Source organism: Styela clava, chromosome 15 (assembly GCF_964204865.1).
Source record: "Styela clava chromosome 15, kaStyClav1.hap1.2, whole genome shotgun sequence".
NCBI classification, from domain to species: Eukaryota; Metazoa; Chordata; class Ascidiacea; order Stolidobranchia; family Styelidae; genus Styela; species Styela clava.
This window is the reverse complement of record NC_135264.1, coordinates 16,631,385-16,654,198: the sequence shown is the minus strand read 5'-3', so window position 1 is coordinate 16,654,198 and position 22,814 is coordinate 16,631,385.

The following is a 22,814-nucleotide window of genomic DNA, read 5'->3' as shown; positions in this document are numbered from 1 at the left end:
TTGATAACAACTGAGCAATTTTCAAAAATATGGAAAAGAAAGCCAAATTTCAAAATAATGTTTCCAGAAATTAAATTAAACAAGAATAGCCAAATTTTTGGGTGGAGTATCAGGTCCCAAAGGCATCAGAAAAATTTGAAAGAGTTAGAGCATTCCATCTAACAACTTCTTCAGTTATTAAAATACTAATCTGGATTCTGAAATCTATTGAAAATATGGATGTAGATGACTTTGGCCCAGAGCTGTATCTTTCAACTTTGTTCAAAAATTCTAATTTTTTGCTGTTAGAAGTTTAGAAATAAAGATGTAGATAAAATTGGACGATGATCTACAATACATTACATCTTTATATTATTGGAGACGATGTCGTTTTTTCAAAGTCGTCTGAGCTGAAATCTTTAATTCTCTGAAGTCCAGAGATTAAAGAAAGCTTGCAAATGATGAATTTTAGAGACCAATTTTAGTTTAAAATTTCAGACAATTATTGATTGCACATACAAAAGTTTTTGTTATCAAAAATTAGTTTTTGTGAATTCAGAGCTGGAGATTCGTACATAACAATCATCTTCTAAACAATTCTGAATTGCCAAATTCAATGCCTTCAAATTTACAAGGTAAGATTGTCTATGTCAGTATGTAGTACCTTTAAGTCGAATTTTTCATCTCATACTGTCATATGAAGTTTCGGTAAACTTCTTGAATTTATATCTTTTATGGGGTCTCGTGAAGTTTGTACCTAACGTACTTCTAGTGAGCAAATCGCAATAATTTTTCGACATATCAATCCTAACCCTCACCTGACTACGACGTCAAAATCCCGTCATAGAGCTTGCCAAATACTCGTACGATCGTCCGAAATGGCATCGGCGCTGACGATGAGGAACTGACTAACGTCAGCGATTTAAACGAGAGAAATGGCTGTTCGATTTCGGGTTCTTGTATTCGCGTCTTGGATGACAGTTCGCATAGTTTGAAGGGCTCTATTACGTCACTGTGACGTTGTAGTGACGTAATTTTTTGATGGTGTGGTCAGGATTGACACGTGAAAAAATTGTTATGCTACGCCTACTAGAAGTACGTTAGGTACGAAACTACATGAGACCCCGAAACTACACGAGACTCCTTTTCTGTTCTCTTTTTTGTTCAACAGTAGAGTTTAAAATAAATCATCTCATTTAAATACCAAAAACCTGGAAGCAAAAAAGACAACAATTAAAAAACATAGAAAAAAAAGGGTTGGGAGTTATGAAGTAAAAATTGCAAGTGTGGTGGAAAGCGTCAAGAACTATACCACAGTCCAGATATGGTCCGAAGTTGCATAGGTAAACTAGGATGGAATATGTGCCCCAGCTTTTAATTTTAAGGGAGTGTTTTCAATTTAGGGGGTGCCAGATATTTTGTTATTAGTGTCAAACTATTTGTAACATGGTAAAATGTTGCTAATGTCTTAGAAATTGATGCACTATTAAGCCACAAGTCTATCATAGTATAACATTTTATTCTATGTTGACAACATTCACATGGGCATCATAGTGAACTTTTTTTTTTTTCAATGCATTTATAGCCAACCTATTTCTATTTATCAGACTATCATATATATTACTGTGCTAAGATGAGAGGAAACAGCGATCAATAGAAGGAAATGGGCGGATATTAATATAATAAATATAACATATGCGTTCAAGCGTGGCGAATTGCTATACCGGTACTTTACTCAAACGACCAAACTCGACACAGCGATCTGCATCGAAGCACCTCGATAGATTTTTTAGGTGATTCCCCCGGATGCAAAACCATATTTAGCCGCAGAAAGTTAGATGAGTTTGAAGCAGCTGTTTCAATTATGCGTGCAGTAGCATTGTATCTGAATTTAGTGCAGTTACTAAATCCAGAAATCGCAGAGTGCAGAGGGGCTTACGTATGTTACATTATTATCTGAATGTTGCACTCAAACTCTGCTTCGTTCACCTATCATTTAATCACGGCTTATACAAGATCTCCACTGGGTAGAAATGGGGTCTCGTGTAGTTTCGTACCTAACATATTTCTAGTGGGCGTAGCATCACAATTTTTTGACATATCAATCCTAACCCCCACGTGACTATGCCATCCAAAAATTACGTCACTACGACATCACAATCATGTCATAGAGCTTGCCTAATGTGTTCGTTTAGTTTAAGGGGCTCTATTACGTCACTGTGACGTCGTAGAGACATAATTTGTGGAGACATAATTTGTGGATGGCGTAGTCAGGTGAGGGTTAGGATTGACACATGCAAATATTGTTATTCTACGCCACCAGAAGTATGTTAGGTACGAAACTACATGAGACCCTAGAAATGAATGCAATACCTTGTAAAGCCAACGTTTGCATAAGGGATTCTATCATAATGGCGATTTTCCAACTGACCACATTTTCACGAGCACAGCTCCGGAGTAGAAGTCCAGCAATCATTGCCTGCATTGATGAGGAAGTCGGGGTCATTTTTGTAATTATTCGGATGGCGAGAATTTATGCCAGTATGGAGATCTCGAACTTGCCAGAACTTCAGAGTCAGTTCTTTAGAATTTTTTGAATGTCAACATTTTTGGCATAAAAAAGGCGTTAAGTTAGCCCAAAGTTTTAAAAAGGCTGCTTCCATAAACATAAAACTCTTAAGGTCAGGCGCCTCAGCCGAATATGTTTTTGAACCAAAAAAAACAGGAAAGTACGAGTAGTTTATATTTTATGTTATTTTGCGCTTATGTAATAGCAATCCTGGAACAAATGTGGTTGATCATATTTGTCTTTGCATGATTAATTCTTAGTTAGAGTGTATATATGGAACATTTTGCTTGTTGGGGTTGTGAAAATTCCTCTGCAACCAATGAACCAAACAATTTAATTTCTTCGTTATAAAAGATGAGAGAAGTCGCTCGAAAAAGGCTATTACTACGGGGCCCCGTCAGGACCTCTTAGCGGCCCTAAGCCCCTACGATTTTGCTACCTTGTGTTTAAAAATAATAATATTGAAACTTTTGTTATGTCTTATGTTAAATTGAATAAGCAAGTTTTAGTATTCATTGCTATTCTATGTTACGACCAATTTGCATTTGGTTATTTGGAAACAGACCTCATACCTACATTTATAGAGAAGTTGACGATAATACTTTAGAACTTTATTTCAGCCGGGCGTGAATTGCGGTCTGTTGCAACTCAATTTATTTCATTAAACTCCTAGGTACTGTTGAAATTTCGGCTATGGAAATTTCTGTGGTGCCCTAAGCACGCGCCTATTTTGCGTAATAATTTATCCAGCATTGGGCCCCATATTTCACTCAACACTTTGCTTTTTTTTTTATTTATTTTTGTTAATTATTTTAAACATTCAGCTGTAACTTTGCTAACGTTTCGATGCATTTCATATTAGTCATTTGGCCTTCATACTCATGTATTAGAACATTGCTCGCTTATTTCTCATGATCAAATAGGATGTCATTGCAGCATGTAACGGAAATGATTCACATGTTTTAATATTATACGATACAATAACGACTTTGTTAGACCGGAGCATGTGTTTGCAAGACACTTCTTTTATTTTCGCCTATTTGATAATACCGTGTTTCCCCGAAAATAAGACCTAGCCTGAATTTTAAAAAGGATTCTAATATAAGCCCTTCCCTTAAAATAGGACCTAGTCGATAGCGCGAATTTTTTTTTACTTATGATTTATGAATCTAGTGACTTGCAAGACATTCCAGAAGATGATGATATGGTCATTTTCGAATAATCTATGTTTAGCAGTTTTTTTAAATAAAAACGTGTTTTATAAATCTCGTAATTCTCCACTTTGTAATTTCATTTTTGATAAATTAAAATAAAAGACACCCCCCCCCCCCCCCCATAGGCACTAGTATTATTCTTAGAATGATAATTGAAATAAGAACCAGTCATATTTTCGGGAAAACACGGTATTTTATAATCAAATGTCATTTTTTTTAATTATAAAAAAGTTTAATAGGCAGCCTGTATATAATTGGATGTTATAGATGTTGGATGTTATAGTCCCCATTTATTATACAACAAAATTTATTCAAATTTGCGATTGGTATTGCTAAGAAATAAGGCGAAACTTTTTGGACACCCTGCCCTGTTTGCCCAGAGAAATAGGAGGTATCTGGCCATACGAGTGTTGGGCAGAAGTTCCTAAACCCCAGTCACGAGTCAGTCGCGTTAATCGCGGGTAGTTAGTATAGCTCGAGTCCGAGTTCTGCTATTTAGCAGGGCTGGGCATTTTCGAATATCTCTTGATTTCAGAATCGAATATTTTTTTCGAATGGAATCGAATCTAGAATACTTGGAAAATATGTAATTGTATGTGACTTTTTATTGTGATGGGTCCTTCAGACACATTAATCAGTGGAAACACATAATCTATCAATCAGACAGTTCGCTGAGTGCACACACACAGCAAGCAACACGTTTCACCAATAGGAAGGAAAGAGTCATATGTCAGAATTGCATTTATAAAATATGATTTGATAAAAAATATGAGGAATTCACCTCGACCTGCAGGCGGAAAATAGAAAACAAGATGGCGTCGATTCGAAATTCACGATTGAACCGATTCGAATATTTTGCTATTCGATTCGAAATGCCCAGCCCTATTAGACAAGGTGTTAGCAAATTACGGGCCGGATCCGCCCACAGAAGTTTTTTTTTATCTGACCCACTTGTGTCTGGTAAAATTACGACTATAGTTCTAATGAATATAAGTTTCCGTTGAAAATATCAATGAAAATAACGTCATAATGAAACCATATTGTAACATTGTACATATTATTACTATATATATAAACGTTAGTCCAGCTGTTGGATTAGCTTCTGTAAATAAACTGTTTATAATCATAGTTTATGAGCAAGTCTATTGCCTGTAACTGCCTCAAGTAATTGCCCCATCCCTAATTTAGATTCACTGCCCCTCCGTGGCTTCAACTATCATGAAGTCACGTATTTTTATGACGTCACATGTTCCGTTTTTGTTTCATTCCAATACCACTCTCCTAATCAAGGACCAATTGTATTAATGCATGTATTCATTACCGCGTGTTTACGATCACTCTGATATGCAGATAGAAATGGGCAAGGCAGTAGGCATGTGTGAGAGGAGTGTCATTATATTAGCTTCGAGTTTATGTCAAATAGTGATTCGATTAAATCGAGCTTCTCAACATTGGGCCAGACCGTCCTCCATCGAAATATATTATAACTTCACATATTTTTATGACGTCACATGTACAGTTTATATAAATTTCAGTTCTAACGCCACTCCCTAATCGACGACCAACTGATATCAATTACTCCGCACTCCCAAGATTTTAAGTGGATTTGAAAACGGGCGTTGTCGGTGGAGTGTTCGAGGGGCGTGCCCGACAGCTTATTGCGAAACTCGATATACGATTGCAACAAGGTTTCATAATTGGAGTGGAAGGAATTTATTACTTTTTTCAGATTAGACTGGCGAGTATGGGCAGGGCATACTGATAGGGTTACCGTATTTTTGTGACTTCAGAACGGGACACCTCAAAAGACAAATACCCATTAGCTGTGAATTTGTAACTTCACATTTTCCTATTTTACTACATAGGCCTACATTCTTACATTTATAGCTGTCCCGGCTGTCTTTATTGACCATATTGTTATCAAAATTCCAAGCGCATATTCACTGTACAAATATCGGGTTCAGTTCGAAAAATAGAAAGGAATTGACGTTAACGATACCGGTACAAATAAATCGATATTAGACTAATTAGTATGGATTAGCATGCGATACGTCTGCTAATAATGGGAATCGGCAGGAAACAAACGCCATTCACCATCAGTAAGTAGGCTAGCGCTGCGCTACACAGAAACAACAGTAACGAGAACATGTTCGTGTATTATGCTGGATGGCTGAACGCAAAAGCGGGACTTCTGGCTTACTTGTCGGGACGGCGAGGCAAGACGCTAAAAAGCGGGACGTATGGTAAGCTTACATACAGATAGCATTTCGCACTCGGTGAATGAGGCTTGTACAGGAATTTTTAAAGGGGGTCTGATAGTTTTGATTGCCAAGGTAGACACAAATAACTAGCGGAAAACCGGACGAGTCTTGACATTCTAAAAAGCGTTTCGAGCTACGTAAGTCGTTGAAAGTAAAAATAAAAATAGTTTCATATATTGAAAAATGGGTGTTTTATTATTTCTTTTTTATGCGATTTTTATTTTAATAATGATGAAAAATGATTTTTCATAGACTCCATGGATTAGGCATAAATACAATTGCATTTACAATTATTAATTCGAGCTAATTTTTCTCATGAAATAGTAGTTGAAAGATAAAGTATCAATAGATTATTTTTACTTTCATAAATGTATTGTAGGGCCTCGTAAATAATAGTTAACTTCTTCACAGGCTCCATAACACCAAAAGTTCAAGACATAACAAATATTAATTCACGCGAACAGGAAAAGGCATGTGCAGCAGCCGAGTATGCCTAGGGAACTAAGTTTATAGTGCCATCAAATTTAGTGAACAGGATGTATTATCCAGCACAGGGTGGTCCAAGGTTGTTGGCTCCGCGGGCCACAAAATTATTTTTGCATTGTTCGCGGGCCACAATAGTGCCAAGAATAGGTAAACAGTGCATTACAAAACAAGATCTTTTATTGTGCAAACACATAGTCATCAGGAATAGCCATCCCAGGCTAATAGAATCCGCATTCGATTTTTTAGTTTTCTATGATGCCTATATTGTTAGCGTATATTCCCGACCAAAGATAGAAAGCCAGATTACAATTTAGACTGCCAAGCACATCATTCAACTTCGCTAGTTGTCCCAGCCAGCCATAAAACTAGTCAATTCAGTGACATTAGTGATGATAATATGTCAAAAGATTTTTCTGAATAATTTTATGACGAAACAACACAAAATGCGATTTTTTGATTACTCTTCGAATGTGACGGTGGGTCACATGTGGCCCGCGGGCCTGGGTTTGGACCACCCTGATCTAGCACATAGTCGGTTGTAAAAGTCTGCTGATGACGTGAACGTCGTTACGCAATCACACAAATAAATCTCGAAATTGGTGATCGGTGGTTTGCCCCAACAGGAACGAACAATTGCGAAATTGAATTGTCGTACTCGTCACAATGAGAATCTAGTTGAATATAGGGGTGTTTCCCCAGGAGGGAATGTGGGTGTGTGCATTGTCGATTGTATAGAATATCGGAGTCAATCACACTATGGCCTGAGGTACACTACACCAAAGTGTGAGATCCGCCTCAAGCTTACACTAAAGAGTGATTTACGCCACTATATTTTTTTATTGGTTTATTGTTTTCCACTTTTGCTTTTATGACACTGTAAATATTTCTTATAAAACGAAACTTTGAACATCACACTAACATGGCCCGCCAGTCATTGTAGGCACAATTTTTGGCCCCTGGTTCTGTTCCAGACCCACCCCTGCTGTAACACGAGGTTATCTATACAATTTCCATCCCTAATGGCCTAAAGACGACTGCAAGCTATGCATCCCCATTTATATTGCCCTGGAGCTAATTTTGATTAACGCAAACAGGATCCACGCGAACAGGAAAAGGGTTAGTTAACCAAAGGTATGTTCGCTGTTCAAGTTTAAAGTGTCGTCAAATTTATTGAACAGAATGTCGCAATTGTCGGTTAGAAGGTTTGCTGACGTCGTGAATGACGTTACGCAATCGCGGAAACAAATTTTGAAATTGGCGATCGGTGATTTTCCCCCAATCGGAACAATTGTTAAACTGAATTGCCATACTATTCCCTCACGATAAGAATCCAAATAAGAGACCACCACAAGTTTACGCTATACTAGAAGATCTACCACACTATAGTGTGAAAACTACCACAGAGCTAACATTATATTGTGATATCTATCCCAAACTGACACTGTAGCATGAAACCTACCTATATGCATTTCCATCTCTGACAGTTATCACTTATTTCTAACCAAAACTATAGGCAGGTGGAATATGGCCGTCTCTAAAGGGCCGATCTCAGACCATTGCAACCTATGCAGCCCCATTTTTATAGTCCCCGATCTAATTCTGAGTTTAAATGTTTAAGCCAGTTGCTAGTCTCATGAAGTGACTTCAATAATAAAGTATTGTACATATATCTTGAAATTTTATATTTTTGATCATGTTTTTTGCCATATTTATATGCCATGTACCGTTCTGTAGTGAATAGTGACCGTACTGGCACCATTGTAGTCACTTAGCGGAGACAAAACTTGAAAGGTTTATTATAGCTTATCTAACTTTTACTGTTTGCTTCACAAAAGCAAGGTCACACGCAGTCGCCCAGAAATAAATACGCTCAGATCAAGAGCGTAGATAGCCCAAAATAGCAATTTTTGTATATATTATTTGTATATAACATCTTTTTGTAATACGACGCCCACTCGTTTCCTTATTGAAGCTTGTCGGTGTAGGTAATACGATTGATTTGAAATGCCGGCGAAATATACCGTATAAATGAAACCTGCGCCCACAAGGGAAAATTGTGAGACTCACGGAGAAGTCCAACTTATTTTCTATGCCTATGACGTTACAATCTCTTACTTAATAGCTAGCTAGTGCAACGCATGTCATAAGATCAATGACCAAAATGTTTGTTCATGCATCTACTAGAAAGCCGAAACGAAGGCACGGCTGGCGGTTTCACCCAGTTATTTGTATCTGACCCTCTTGTAATGGACCTTCCCTCGAAAACGAGGTAATGTTTACAACCACGCTTGAAAATTTGTCTGAGTGAGAAAAGTGTCTGAGCGGATGCGAAAAGGGGGCATTGTTACGTCACTTTTTGCATCTTGCTGATTGGCCAATGTCACGAAGTAAACAAGGAAGTCGATGCTCGGGGAAAGGTCCATAAAGGTTACAAACCATGAGTTTTGTGTCGAAATCTTCAATTAAACCCAAAGACGCAAATTAAGTCGAGTCACAAGTAATCCGCGTCGAGTCGACCACTGAGTTGAGTCTCACTGACGGTCAATTGATGACAGGCATTTCATTTGGATGATACTAATCGCTACTAGTATTTGTAAAAGCGACTCGATCAAATCAAGCCACTGCGTGCTTGGCCAGACCCCCCCCCCCCCCCCCCCCCCCCCTCGAAAAGTATTTTAACGTCACGTATTTTTTATGACGTCACATTTTTGTTCATATAAATTGCCGTCCTAATGCCACTCCCCTAATCGATGACCAACTAATATCAATTACCGCGCCTTCCAAAGATTTAAGTGGATTTGAAACGGGCGTTGTCAGCGGAGTGTCCGAGGGGCGTGTCTCATTACGAAACGCGAAACAGAACCGCAGCAAGGTCACATAAAAGGAAAATGAAGTGGAATGACTTCATAACGTCTCTAGATTAGACTGGCGACTGGTAGGGCATACAAAGAGCCTTTCGGAGGCGAGGCCAGGATTTTTTAAAGAGATGTGTCTGATATTTCTAATTAGACAGAATAGCTTGCGGGTCAAACCGGAAAACCGGGGGAGTCTTGACGGTGGTGACCGTACATGTGAACCCATGTGTATATCCGCGGGTTCAATCTATATGCGGGTGCTAAAAACCCATGGGTTAGGGTTAGTATGGGTTCAAATATCCGTAAAACAAAAAAAATTCCATAGGTGCAATTGTCGTGGGTTTAAACTACGGGTTCAAATGTAATGAAACCTTTGACGGTCTATAAAGCGTTTCGAGCTACGAAAGCCGTTGAAAATAAATTGAAGACGAGGGTCTGCGTGGTACTTTGAATTTTTTTTTATGCGATATTCATTTTAATAATGATGAAATATTACTTTTCTTTGACTCCATAGATTAGGCATAAATAAAATTGCATTTATATGAATTAATTAGAGATAATTGTTCTTTTGAACTAGCTGTTAAATGTAAAGTTTCAATAGATTATTTTTACTTTTATAAATTTATCGTGGGGCCTCGTAAATAATAGTCATCTTTTTACGGGCTTCATAACACCAAAAGTTTAAGACATGACAAATATTAATTTACGCGAGCAGGAAAAGGGTTAGTTAAACAAAGATATGTATGTACAGGTAACCACACATGGCCGTGGAGCTATCAAGTTTACAGTGTCATCAAATTTATTGAACATTGCAAAATCTCTGGCTCATTGTGATCGCACCTGTCGGTGACGACTGATGACGTAGATCCCGTTACGCAATCACTCAAATTGTAATTACCGATCAGAGATTGCCCCCGACCGGAACAATTGCAAAATTTAATTGCGTACTATTTCCTCACGATAAGAATCCAAATAAGAGACCACAAGTTTGCACTATACCGCGAGATCTACCACAAAAAGCGTAAAAATTAGTAGTAAAAGCTAACACTATATTGTGAGATCTGCCTCAAACTGGCACTGTATCATGAGCTCCACCTGTATTTTATGAGTTCAGCGAACCGGTTAGCATTACTGGTTTATTTGCTAAATAAATATGACTTTTTGTAACAGAGCCGGCTGAAAAATATGACTTTTGGTGATGGAACCGGCTGACAAAAAATTTGAATCCCACCACTGGTTATCACTCATTTCTTACTTAAACTTGTGTCGTTGAAATATGGCGGCCTCCCAAGATCGATCTCAGACCATTGCAACCTATGTATGCAGGTGCGATTGTCGTGGGTTCAGATGTATGTGGGCTCAAATGTACACGGGTTCAAATGTAATGGAACCAAATTATTAAACTTAACCATTGTAAATTATTATCATATATATATATGCGGTAAGTCAGCGTGTTTATCTTTTGCATACAAGATTCGCGAAGTGAATTTGCTTCAGTCGTGATTTTGTACTTGGCTAAAAACTGTAACATATAAAGTTTATATTTCTATTTCAAAATCATTTGGTCATACTTTTGTGTCTTGTCCAACTTAGCCCGCTCAATCTGCTTTTGTTCGTTATTTGTCAGCTTTCAATTTATTCTTCGGTTAGTCTTCCGAAGAGTTTTAGTTTAGTTGCAGCAATTCAAAAGCAGTCTCCAAAAAGTTGCGGACTGCAGTCTATCGTCTTAGGTGAGATATCAGAACTTTGGTGTGTTTCAAATGAAAATGACAGTTCTGTACATGTAAACCAGTTTGTATGAGCCAAGTTGCCAAAACATTTCTGAAATATATATTCATACTGAATGTCGCAAGGATGAAGTATTGGGAGAATTTCTATGGCGCCACGGGCCGAGGAAACATGTATGTACCAGGTTAGTGAATCGAAAATCATGTAAAAAGGAAGTGTTTTACATATCGCGGTGTCAATCAGTACGATTGTGGCCTAGATTTATTCTGAAGCTCATAATTGTAATATGACAGGAGAATTTCCTCAATATAACATTGCGTGCGCTCATTTAAAATAAAAGAGACTCCTCTATGGAAAAGTTACGAGCGAACATAGATACACTAAGCCTAAGGTACCTAGCGTAGGTGTATGATTGCAGCCTTATCTTGCACATCAGAATGAAATTATGATGTCACATTTGTATTATTGCGTACGATAATATAGATTTCCGCCTCAACGGGCATTGATTAAGTCGTTGACCTGAACTGAGTCGACAGCAATCGTAGGTTATGGTTTTAGAATTTAACTAGCGGGTGTGGTTTATTGAGAGATAGAGGGAGCGTGTTTGGTTGACGCTTCAAAATGACTCTCTCGGCATTTTAATGGCTATTGCGGTCCTAGGTGGCTATAAAAAGGGAGAAAAGCTATAACACGGAGTCATAATGGAAATTTTATCCGCTAATTTTCAGAAATTTACTCCCAATATCTGATTTATCTGCACCCCGTAAATGCAGAACGCATCTTGTTTAATATTTATCACTTCCAATCTCTTATTAGTCATTCAGTAAGACGTACGAATTACGTATGATTGTCTCTTTTTTTATTCTTGCAATAGCTAGGCTTTATATATATATTATGAAGCAAAAAAACGGGACAGTGCGGACTGGACAAACCTTGCTTCGATTCCGAGTCTTAGTAATATTCAACCCATATGAATATTAATAACGTTCATAAATATAATAGATAAATAAAAAAAAAATTTTGTATTAATATTGAATGAATCAAATTCTTTATGACTGCCATACCGGGACATTTGAGTATATGGGACGTATGGTAAGCCTAGCTATAGCATCCTTTTATATATGTAGCACAGGGGTCGGCAACCTTTTGTCGCTCGCGGGCCAAAATAAAGGTTGCACGTCATTGGCGGCCGCACATATTTTTAGAAAGTTAAAAACCGAGCAGATGGCCGATGAATGAAATTTTTTCACGCAGATCAGAAGTTAAATTTTAATCAGCGCGCGAAGACTGACTATTTGAATATTTTTTGCGCCATCAAATCATTTGTACTTAGCATCAACTTTGCCGCGTTTTGTTGCCATTTGTCTAGTTATAATTAAATTATAGGCCCATTAGGCGAGTAATTGTGAAATATATACTTGTTAGATCATAATATAATTTAGACTACACGTGTCTCAAAATAAATTCTGCTACGTAAAGAATATAATCGTCAGGACAGCAGTTTTGTTACTATAATCCAGTGAAGCTTCGCGGGCCGGATTATATCGCTCCGCGGGCCGGATCCGGGCCGTAGGTTGCCAACCTCTGATGTAGCACGAAGGCATAGAGCAGGGGTGGGCAAGGTTTTTGGGACTAGGGGGCGTAAAAAGTTACATTTTATGAACAATAATTACAGTATTACGAAAGCAAAGTTAGACAATATGCCCCATGCCAAAATTGAATTTCCTTAATTAAACAATTTTCTAGCTAAACATCAAAATTTAAGTTATTCGCATCCCCAAGTGCAAAAGTGTAGAGTAATTGTAGACAGTGTTAGGTGATATATACCGTAATCTTTTAATTATGGAATCAACATATATATATATATGTTGATATATGTTGACGTAAATTTCTATGCTGGGCGTTACGTTTGTACAACGGACGAGCTATATTGTTGATTACACGCTTGCTATTTCCGTAACATTTTGGATGGGTGACCTGTAAAAGGGCGTTTCTCCATATGCACACACGCCTCCGCTGTTATTGCATGGGATTACTTTACAAACCTTAAAGATCATATTTGACGGTTGCTATGGGCGTTGCTACTAACAAAAATAAAAATATAAAAACGCCTCGGAAATGGACAATTCCATCAAAAGTATAAATAATATCACAAGTATTTTTTTAGCCTTTCAAAAGAGAATATTTGGAACAAGAAATGACCTGAAACAGACCCAGTGCAATTTAAAAATAAATAAAGATTTTATACAGGTATATATATATTGAATAATACCGAATGCCTTGGCCGGGATTTCGTAATAGATTCATCAATAGAACGTAATTCGTAATAGAGAAATCAATAGAACATTTAAATGCTAATAGACGTACCTGCATGGTGACTACGGGCTTTTATATTTAAAAACAAATAAAAAATGAATGCTAGTTCATTCTGCGTTCCCTCAAAGTCTTATGCGAAGCATTATAATCTGTATCTTTAAATTATAGTTACTCCGAGAAATCGGAATTTTGGGCTATACTATATTTTATGTTGTTTAGGTTATATATAAAGAATGGGAATATATTTTAGAATGTTCGTTGGTGCGTACGTGATGATCTAAACCAGTGCTTCTCAACCGGTGGTCCGCGGCCCACTGGTGGGCCGCCAAGCATCTACTGGTGGGCCGCAAACTCGTTGCCAAATTATTCGTATTTTTCTGTATTTTGTGTTAGAATTGGAATTATTTCAACTTTTTAATATAACAGCAATACTTTCTAATGAGGATCCCAGTCGATTCCAACAATTCAGGCGCTCTATCGGATGCTTTTGCGGCCATACATGTCATTTATACGACGGTGGTGTGTGAAATGGTAATGTTTTTATTTTTCCGTATGAAAGTATGAAAATACGGATAAAAAATTCAATATAATCGAGAAGTTTCCTTCATTTTCCCGCAAGGATACGAAAATACGAATCACAAATCAAATATAATCAGGCAGCTTCCCACACACTCTATGTCCACAAATTGTCATGGTATTTTAGGTAGGCTTTTATCGGCGCAACCATAGTTACGTTGAACACAATTAAATTAATATACCGTCAGCATTTTAAAAGCAGGTATCGGTCATGAATTTGAATATTTTATGCAACAGAAAATCATCCTTATATGAGTCGATATTTCTAACTATCATTATCAAAGTTATATGCCAAAAAACGGGTTAACAAAACAAAAGTAGATAACAATCAATCAAATTGGCGATTCCGTTTTAACGTAGAAAATCGTTTAAAGATTTCTCTCGAATACGAACACCTAGCTGACGGCGAAAAGTGCCTATTGTCTGAAAATTTGTCGAAAAATATATTTGAATGCTTCAAACTTACTTTTATATTTGAATATATTCAAATAGTCTATTTGTTTTGGACGACGCTGTCTCGACTTATTTTAGCCTAAAAAACTTTTGAGGTGGGCCGCGAAGTAAAAGTCTTGGTAAAACTGGGCCGCGACGTGAAAAAGGTTGAGAAGCACTGATCTAAACTGTGCGCGTCTTTGTACAGTATTTCTTTACTAGGCTTTGACAAACGTCCAGTCGAATGACAGAAACATATGTATTTTTAATATACCGTTTTACACACGACTTATGTGCTTTCTATATTTAAAAACGGATAAAAAAGAATGTTAGTTTAAAATCAAATGCTACATCGCGAGAAAACATTGCGTAATTGTCCGCACCTTCCAAAGAACATATGTCGCAATAGCTACAGGCGTCGAAGATCATCAAAGGTTAAAGTATAAATATATATGTTGAAATGATATCGTTTTAACCATGTTAAAATCGCGATGGCTGTGGTATAAGAAATCACATTAGGATGCTGTGAGGTTGGCTGCGCAGCTGAATTTTTATGCTTAGCATTGAATTCGTAATTTCAAGTCTAAGAATTCGGAATTTTATACTATATTTTAAGAAGTTTAACGGTCCTGCCGAGATGACAAGATATTTTAGACCTCAGTCTATATTTCAAAAAGTTTATCGGTGCGATATGACGAGAACGTGCTTGTCTTTTGTTTTCGTGGCATTGAGCCCAAAGTCCGTTTTTTTTCTAAGGCATTGCACTTCTTCTGTCAACAGCCTACGAGTGATAGATAGATACTGATAGATTTTAGCTGTATTTTGTTATATGCATGGAAAGGGGGAAGAGCTTTTCTTGAACTTCTCGTTTCTTTGGGTTTCAGTTCTCGAGATAGAGTTGCTACAATACAGAGAGTTAGTGCAGTCAGTAGTGTATGGTACGAGTGACGGAAACATACGTATTTTAAATATACCGTTTTAGCGATGCGGACATAGTTGAAGTACATCGCTATAGCCATGGCTACTAAATACAGGGTTTCTGTGTCCACAAAATGGGCCACAAATAGAAACGGGTTGAGAACCACAGCGAAACATCGAAACTTTCCGCTTCGGCACGCTGGTCGAAGTTGTGGGAGTGGGTTTTAACAAGGAATGTGGTGTATATACAAAATATTTGTGATGTCAAAAGGGCGAGACCACCACGCCCATTCCAGTTTGAGTGACATATTTATTCTGTGGGCTTTGTTTGAATCTACCTTTGATTATTTTATAGAATTGCGCCACTATGTTTGTAAATTAACTTTAGTTTAGCGTTCACATCGAATTAACACTTAAAAAGGCAATGAACCCCTAGACGTTTTATAATAATGCTATTGTAGGCTATGAACAATGGAATATATACAATAGTTTTTTTTTTATCTAGCACGAGTTGTGCAATTATAATCCAATACAGGAAAGATGTTATGAAATCACACGTAGATGATGTAACAATGCCTACTTCATGAAATATGATTTAAATTGAATTGTTATTTTGCGTACTTTGTTTGAACTATTGATATTTCATATTGTACCACCATTTTTTATGTGTTATAATAATACTATGGACAAAGAATTATTTAAGTTTTTTATAGCATTCCACTTTATTGTTACAACTGTTATTCAATACATCACACACACTCACGAAAGAAATTGACACGCCCCTTTTGGACTTTAAATATTCTTATGTCATCACAGAGTGATGTAAAACTCCTGGCAAAAACCAATGACCACATCGCAATGTCAAACACACTTACTTAGAAATAAGGAAACTACTCTCTGAACAAAGTTACGGGTGACCACTGAAAATGCGAAAACGGTCACCGAAACTGTACATTATAGAATTATGATATAGAATTACGTGCCGTGCATTCACATAGAATTTAAGGAGACTCGTTTTAATGTAAAGTCGCATGCACTCACATATGAGTACGGCGGAACACTCATTCTGAGTGAAATTAATTGTGGTTGTGCAATATGTGCGCTCCCTCAGAAGTAATTGAGAGTCATCTCTGAGTAACGTTACATGCACTCATGAGTGAATAATTACGGGCGGCCACAGAAATGCCACTGAGAATATCGGGGTGGCACTTTGCGTGCGCTTACTCAGAAGTAATTGAGATTAATCTTTGAGTGAAGTTATATGTGTCCTATGAAACTATTTTGGAATTGTGGTTGTGCATTACGTGCGATCACTACGAACTAATAGAGAGTCATCTCGGAGTAACGTTACATGCGCTCGATTATGAGTACAGAAAACTCACTTCTGAATGAAGTTATTGGTGGCCACTTGAATGCGAATAGCTACTGAAACTATATATGGCGATACACTACGTGACAGTAAATGCTGAGTGACAAGGTACTTAAATATATCGATAAGATTAAGACCTATGAGGTAATGTCTGCTTAACTTCTGACTGAACTTGATTTAAAAAAAAAGAAAAAACAAACGAAAAAAAGAAAAACTCGATATACTGTGTCATACATTGCTGAAATCGCCTCTAACTCCGCCGGGGGTCGCAAAAGGTATTTTCAGGGGTCTTGGGGTTCTAAAACGCTTTTAAGCGACAAAAAATTGCTATGTATGATACAGAAAAATGTTTTTATTTTACATTCCCCCACCTTCGGACATAAGAGGCACCGAAGACTTGGTCGCTCGCCAGGTGACCGCCCACTTGAACGCACCTTAATGAGCGCATAATGAGGAAATAATTATAGCTTTGTTGCGTCATCCTATACTTTTGCTATATATATATATAACAGTGCAATATAGTTTAGGTTTATTGTGTAACTGGGTGATCCACTTGTATATGCAACTCACACTTTTGATAGGAATGGATAGTAATCGTAATTTGAAATAGCCTTCGGAAACAGGCAGGTGCTCCCGAAGTATGTGAACCAAGATGGCAGACACCGGAATGTAGTATGTGTACCAGGTTAGGAACTCACACGAGGAGTTTTTCACATGGGTATGGTGTGACTTTGAAATAGCGCTCGTACAGAGAGCTTTTGGGCATATTAAGCAAGGGGAGGACATTTAGAAATAGGGCGATTCGACACTGCGATTCAATTCCGTCTACAGTACTGTGACGACCAATAGGCGAACAAAAATTAGTTACCTCCATATTGGTACGCACACTTCTGGAGAGCCGAAATAAATAGGCACGGGGAGACATGTATAAAAAAGGAGAAAACCGATGATTTCTTACGTTTTTAGAAATCATGAATTTGATGCGTGAATATATTTTGCACAATTTCCACTTTCCGCACAGTCATTCATTAGGAGACTAATAAATAGCTACATTTCTGTTGCATATCAGAACACGCTTAGAGCATGGTAAGATTTTGATGAAAGACGAATGTTCGAATTTTAAAAAAGTTTTACTCAAAAAATACAGGTACATGAAATCCCTTACAATTTCAATTTTGTTCAGTTCTCAATATCTCAGTCAGTTCTCAATATATCTTAACTTATATATCTATATATATAGTATCGATAAATTCCCTTGACAATTTAAAAAAATTTCAACACCTTATATTATAAAGAATTGAGTGTTCTCTCAACTACTATCTAATCATAGTTTGAAGCAATATTTTCCAATGTTTGAACTACAAGTTACATAAGTTATAGACTTAAATTAAACGCATTATTCATTTCTTGAATCAGGATTTTTATGGTTTACCTCTTAGGGTTAAACCTCTCGATTTATTTAAAAAAAAAGCTGATGAGAAATCATATGGTACCAGTGCATTTTAAGTAAGGAAATATTCAACCATTTTAATTCATTCCAAATATCCGAGCTAAAATAAAATTGATTTTTTAATTAGAAAACATGTAGATTTTCCCTCTGTCGTGAAAGTTATATTTAAAAATATAAATATTTTTATAATATAATTATAAATATTTATGAATAAATATAATTTATGAATATGTATATTTTTCAGGAATGTTTAATTATTTTTTTTATAATATTTACAATATTTCTTACATTGTTCACTTTGCGACAGGATAAGGTTTCACGTTTTCTATTATTATTATCCAGATAAATATAGGTTACCTGTCTATTGCGTGAGAATATGCTGGCCCATCCCAGCTTATTCACCCGATGAAATAAATATAAAGAATGTTTGAGTTGCAAAGAAAGCTCGAGTTGTGACACACAATCTTGCGCAATCGACCAAATCAATTCCGGCTTCGGAAGTTCGTTGCACGTTAACGCTGAGAGCAATTTTTGTTCGAATAATCGAATAAACTTTTGGTACTGTTAATTTTTCGCATCTGGGAATCACATGTTGTGCTCAAATATTTCGTTTTTTTCTGTAAAAAAAACTTAAAATGGCTAACATTTTATTGAAATATTTGAATATGATTTCAAACTTTGATTGGGAAATCTCAAAAAGCAAGTTTTTTTTTTATTCTTTCAACTATAATATTCAAAATTTTCAACATCGGACTTTTTGTTATTAAACCTCAACCCTCAACAAAAAGTATTAGTTTTTCGCGTCTCTCTTCACCTTGACAGAAATTTTTACTTTATTTTGTATTCTGAGGTACAAAGTGTATTTCCACTATTGTGAACGAATAAACTACTAATTTAGAAACACCTTTTTCTCGAATGGTTACACCCCTATTGAGCAAATTTGTGCTTGAATATTCTAAATGTCAACGACTCTTATTTTTAAAAATTATGCAGCGTCACCATTAGGGGGGTGTTTGTTTAAAATATGTGTTAAGTCATCATCGCGTCATCATCATAAGTAGCTATTACTCAGCTAAAAGTAGTTTGTTCTCATACTTAATCATAGATAGCGCGTAGATAACCGTTCTCTAAAATATTGGTAACCAGGTGAATCCCCTGGTGTTGTGTGGAAAAGAATTTGCCAGACGAGAGATCACGTGATTGTTCCGCTAATGTAATTCTCTCGTTCTTCCAACTTCTCAACGACTCTCGTTCTTTTGTCAAAGGAAAAAAGTGTGAGATAATTTTTTTAAATTCGACATGGTCGTGAATAATTACAAGACACAAAATATTTTACCTGTCTCAGGGCTCCTCTTGAGACAATATATGTGGTGTGCTTTGTTTTATTCTAGTGTGTATAATAACGTTTCAATCTGTAAAAAAGCCGCGCCAATTTCACCATTGTTTTTGTGAGATGCTGACTGTAAACCAGAGAAAAGTTCCAGTCTTAGTATTCCTCCACTGACTGTTAGAAATTCAGAAAAGTTGCAAAAACTTCATTTGAGGTTCAAAACATGCGACTTAACTAGAAAGGACAGGTTAGCGTAATCTAAGCCAATAATTCACGAAAGATTGAAGTTTGAGTATATTTGGAATCAGGTTAATTCTAAAATATTAAACAATTTTTTATATTAATATACCAAAATGCCAGAAATTCGAGAATTTATCCCGACGACCTCTAAAAGTCACTCATGACCCCGGAATGTTTTGAGAAAAGACTGCTGTCTCTACTCTAATGCCATTGAAAGACACTAACTTTGCAGCGCTGTCTATTCGTTGTCAAAAAATGATCTTTAACAATATTATTCGACGATAACGTTATCTATGGCGTAGGAAACATTGACGTCGGAATTAAATATTTTTATTTTGCTAATTTTGCAACCCAAGTATTATACAATAGGCTTGTTACGATTTACGTCAATCTGAACCTATATGTGCCTTGTCATCCATTTCTTTGTTTGTTCAGCGAGTCTTTTGTTTACGAAGCTATCCTATTGCCATTTGCCTCAGGCTTTTGTCAATACAGCTTGATTGATACAAAAACGAACTATAAGTGATTTTTAACGAATTTAAAATCAGTGCTGGATTGAGAACGTTTTTTGAGCTCCCGAAGTATGTGCACCGAGATGGCGCACAACCTAAACATGCTACGTGTACCAGGTTAGGGTTCAGGTTGTGCGATATCTTGGTGTACATACTATATATATATACAGAATGATCGCTAAAAATACAGAAAGTTTGTCAAACAGAATTCTATTTTTTACAAAGAATAACTTTAACAAAATTTTTTAAAGGCATATGTTATATTACACACAATGTTACAGTAATCAAATAGAACCTAAAAAGTATCAACCTAAAACAACTTAGAACCTAAAAGAAATAAAAACGTATCGAAAAAGAGATGAGTGACCACGCATTTCATTTGTGATCTCATATGACCTTCAAATTTTATTCTTTTCTAGCGACCACCCTGTATAATTAAAGTAGCAAAGACGCGAGGCATTGTTCAAATCAGCAATATTCATATTTTTATATGCGCCAGCCAGGTGATGGAATTAAATGGCCATCCATATATTTAAGAGAGAATGATTCATAAAACTATTGGACTGGATTTCAGACTTGTCTTCGTGATTCGTAAAAAAAGATAAAAAAAAATTCGATTTTCAATTTTTTTTTCATTTCTAGTAACATTTAATCAGTATACCGTAGTAATTTTGGTATAAACCGTCTTAACATTGCGAGTTTAGTAGAAAATTTACAGAGAAAGGCGGTAAAATATTCTTAATGCAAATATTACATCGTCGTCGATGCGATGGACCGCTATTAAAAATCTGAAGATATTTAGTATGACTGGTTATAGTTACTTAGCTACGCTGCGCACACAAGAGTAATTACAATCAAATAGTGATTGTTTGAACAGGCATTCCTTATGACCTATATCAGGGCTACTCAACTGACGTACCGCGGTCCGAATCCAGACCTACTTTCGACCATTCAAATTGGACCCCGTCTGTCTGTTTATTTTGGCAGCATATGCATCGTTTTATAGTTTTATATGATTTTTATACAATTTAAATACACAGCTATACAGTTTGTCGTACTGGTACCGATGTGCGACATTTGTGCCTATATTTGCAAGCCATTCATTGCTCTTGTTTAATTTAATATTGCATTTGAAGTTTCGTTTATTTAAGGATATAAATTTTCTGTAATGTCCGGATCCCTGTAATTTTGAAGTTTTGTAAACAGACCTTTGATGAAAATAGTTGAGTAGTCCTGGCCTAGATAATCTTACATTCATCAGTCAGCTTAGTTAAGGGTGGTATGGACATTTGCTCATAATCTCCATTTGAACTCCCTCTTTTGTAGAGGGCTATCAGGATACCATATGGACAGCAGGTCAGAAATAGGTATATATGTTGTCAATTACCGTTTGATCTGAACCTATTACAGGTAGACTAGTGGCGGGGCGTAAAGCTTCCTTTAATGCCCATTTCAATGCACGAATCATTACGCGTAACACGATACTCAGAGCTAAGTTGGTACTAATATAAACGCTGCATACGTATATATATATATATATACCCTCTTCATATTTACCGAACTGGGTAGACAAACGCAACTACTTTCGGCATTAATAGACAAATAAATAAATCAATGAAAGAGAATGAAAGTTGTTCGTTCGTTTATTTTATTTAGCTGCCATGGCAATCTTTATAATATTGAGACACGACTTCGCATTATCCCCTCATTTTCGCTTTCGCGTGATAAGGTAGATTAAATTAGAAATTGCAATTTGATATGTATTCTTTGCTTACTTTATGATTAGCAATTAGTGCAATTAGAGGCAGGTATTGTGGTGTTGGTCGTCATTTGAAATGTATTTTACATACAGGGCACTGAAGAGATATATTGGGCTGCAATGTGGAAGAAAGTTGGGAATATAGGAGTGGATATATGGTCTAAATAGTCATTTAAATGACCTCTTCCACAGAGGGCAGCCATATAGACAATAGGTTAGAAATAGCGATAGATAGACTTGGCCTCTTACACAGAGGGGGCTGACAGGTAGACAACAGGTTAGGAATAAAGATGGATATACGGTCCCAATCGCCATTTGAATTGCCTCCCACGCAGAGAGGGCCATTGGCGTGGTTATATGGCCCCCATTTCCGTTTCGAATGGCCTTCTTCGTGAAGGAAGGTGTTGGAGTGCCATGTGAAAAGCGATTTAGGAATAGGTATAGACATATGCTATAAATCTCGATTTGAATGGCCTCCGTACAGGGCTATCGGACTGTCATAAAGAGAGAGCAGGTTAGGGATGAATATATGGCCCCAATCGTCATTTAAATGGCCTTCCCGTCAGAGAGGGCTGATCGGCTGTCATGTAGAGAGCAGGTTAGGAGTAAGGATGGATATGCGGTCCCCAATATTCATTCAAATGGCCTCCGTCGTATAAGGCTGACATATAGATGTTTGATTTTTTTTCGCAAATCTTATGTTTTTTTATTACCGGCGGAGGCTTTGTACAGAAGATCCGGGGCCGTAGGGAAAAACCAATGTTCAAGAGTCTTGCTGCACACTAATGCCATTGTTTTTTTTCGCGACGTGCCGACTGAC